The following is a 2,871-nucleotide window of genomic DNA, read 5'->3' as shown; positions in this document are numbered from 1 at the left end:
ACCAATCATCCCGGATTCTAAAAGAAACCGTACAAACGAATCAAAAATGAGTTCCAGGGGGCAGCATGAGCCAAGCATAACTAGCGCCACTATAAAAATTGCCTGTGCCATGACGGGCTTGGGCCGACCACCAGGCCCCTGAAGAAAGCCTACCGGCGCTATAGGCTGAGATGTAAACAAAAAAAAGTTACCTCATTTATCACATTTACCGACATACAAGGGGTGTAGGGTACCTCATTTATCTCATTTACTGACATATGAGGGGTGTAGGGTACCTCATTTATCACATTTACTGACATACAAGGGGTGTAGGGTACCTCATTTATCACATTTACTGACATATGAGGGGTGTAGGGTACCTCATTTATCACATTTACCTACATACAAGGGGTGCAGGCTGTCTCATTTATCACATTTACCGACATACAAGGGGTGTAGGTTATCTCATTTATCACATTTACCGACATACAAGGGGTTCAGGTTATCTCATTTATCACATTTACCGACATACAAGGGGTGTAGGTTATCTCATTTATCACATTTACTGACATACAACGTGTGTAGGTTATCTCATTTATCAGTTTTACCGACATACAAAGGGTGTAGGCTATATTATTTATCACATTTACCGACATACAAGGGGTGTAGGTTATCTCATTTATCACATTTACCGACATACAAGGGGTGTAAGTTATCTCATTTATCACATATACCGACATACAAGGGGTGTAGGGTACCTCATTTATCACATTTACCGATATGCAAGGGGTGTAGGTTATCTCATTTATCACATATACCAGCATAGAAGGAGTGCAGGTTATCTCATTTATCACATTTACCGACATACAAGGGGTGTAGGTTATCTCATTTATCACATATACCGACATACAAGGGATGCAGGTTATCTCATTTATCACATTTACCAACATACAAGGGGTGTAGATTATCTCATTCATCACATATACCGATATACAAAGGGTGTAGGTTATCTCATTTATCACATTTACCAACATACAAAGGGGTGTAAGTTATATCATTTATCACATATACTGACATACAAGGGGTGTAGGTTATATCATTTATTATATTTACCGACATACAAGGGGTGTAGGTTATCTTATTTATCACATCTACCGACATACAAGGGGTGTAGGTTATCTCATTTATCACATTTACCGACATACAAGGGGAGCAGGTTATCTCATTTATCACATTTACCGATGTGACAGCCCCGGGTTCGACCCCTGGTCATCACATGTTGAAAAAAAAGAAAAAAAAAGGGAGGAAGAGGAAGAATAGTGACGCTATTATTCCTCAACCTCAGAGAGGGCTGGGTTCGATTCCCTGCTGTGTTCCCTCTCTGTAAGCTGCCACCAGGAGGTTGTAATATGGCACAACCCCCAAAGCCTGTAAGCGAGGAACGGCAGTTCTATGAACCAGGTGGGACGGAACTAAACCAACTGTTTAGTCCCCAGACTCTCCCTGCCCTGGCAGGCCAGGTAACACTTGACCTCAACAACTGTCCCACCTGGTAGATAGTGTCTGCCGCTCCCCAACTTACTATGGGTTGTTCCTTGAGGTAGATGGTATCCTCAGTCCAAAGTTTGGTAGTGTGGGGTCGTGGTTACCTTCGGAGGACGTGGTGGGGGAGATTGCGAGACTGCACCGTAGGCTAGGAAGGCTGTGTGCATTAATACAGGACATAGGCAGAATACAATTTATTGGTTTGTTTCCCAGGTTCCCTTCCCCCTAACAATAATCCTCACTCCCGATGGGAGTGTAGCATGTTTTGGTTAATACAAAATTGAAAATTTGAATACAAAGTTCAAAATATCCACCACACAAAACCCCCTACCTAATAATATAACTGAGGCTATGGAGCTGGAGTCACAGGCGTAAGCCTCTTCTAGAAAAGTCGTCTATGGTTCTATGGTTCTAACCATATCCTCACTAGACGAGGGAAGTGTAGCATGTTTTGTTTACAAACGTGAAAACCTTTCTTCTAGTCCCTAACATTCCTATGGATAAATGCTACACACGAGAGAGATGAACATATGTAGGTATAGATCACAGGGCTACCGCCCGATTGGCTAGACAATCCGATATCAACTTCCTGCATCGGCGTGCACACACAAAAAAAAAAAAAACAGGAAGAAAAGAGTTTAGTATGAGGGAAAGAGCAGACTGTTACAGTTAACGGGGGGTGAGGTCACTGTTAGCCCCTCGTCCACACAGCGGGAGCCCCTTACCCATTTGACACAATATCCTCGGCTGGTGGAGGCCTGAGAGCTACACAGTATGCTGTCGTGCCTTGCCTAAAGGCCTGCTGGTCTCGTGGGCGGCGGCAGGGACTTGACTGGCTCGCCCTTACCTTTTCTCAGCCTAGGCACTCATGACTGAGGGCATGACCCTCGTTAATCACTGGCGTCTGGGTCCATTCCCGACTCTCAGTTGGGTGACTTCAAGATGGCGGGCACTCGCCTTTCCTACCCCTGGACACCGGCCTCCAGCTTGCTCTCACCACTTCACCTGCGCCGCACGGGAAGATGAAATCCAGAATCAATCACTAATGAACGTCGGCTAGGGCTATCTCTCACTCCCAGGCAGCCGTATTCTAGCGAGCTGGAGCTTACCTGCGCCGCACGGGAAGATGAAATCCAGAATGACCCATGCCAGCCGTGGCTGTTGCCTCGCTACCCATCTAGCAAAAAATGTGGGCCCCATGTGGGCAACATATGGGAAACTGTGGGCAAAAATATGGGTTCCCAGTTGGGCAATCTTGGTGGGCCCCGGATAGGCAAATATGGGCCCCACATTCGCCCACACGGACCAGAGATGGGGGATGCAACAGGGTATCTGTGTGGGGCCCTG

The sequence above is a fragment of the Eriocheir sinensis genome, chromosome 33 (assembly GCF_024679095.1).
Source record: "Eriocheir sinensis breed Jianghai 21 chromosome 33, ASM2467909v1, whole genome shotgun sequence".
Lineage (NCBI taxonomy): Eukaryota > Metazoa > Arthropoda > Malacostraca > Decapoda > Varunidae > Eriocheir > Eriocheir sinensis.
The sequence above is the reverse complement of the archived record's forward strand: the minus strand, read 5'-3'. Positions refer to the sequence as shown.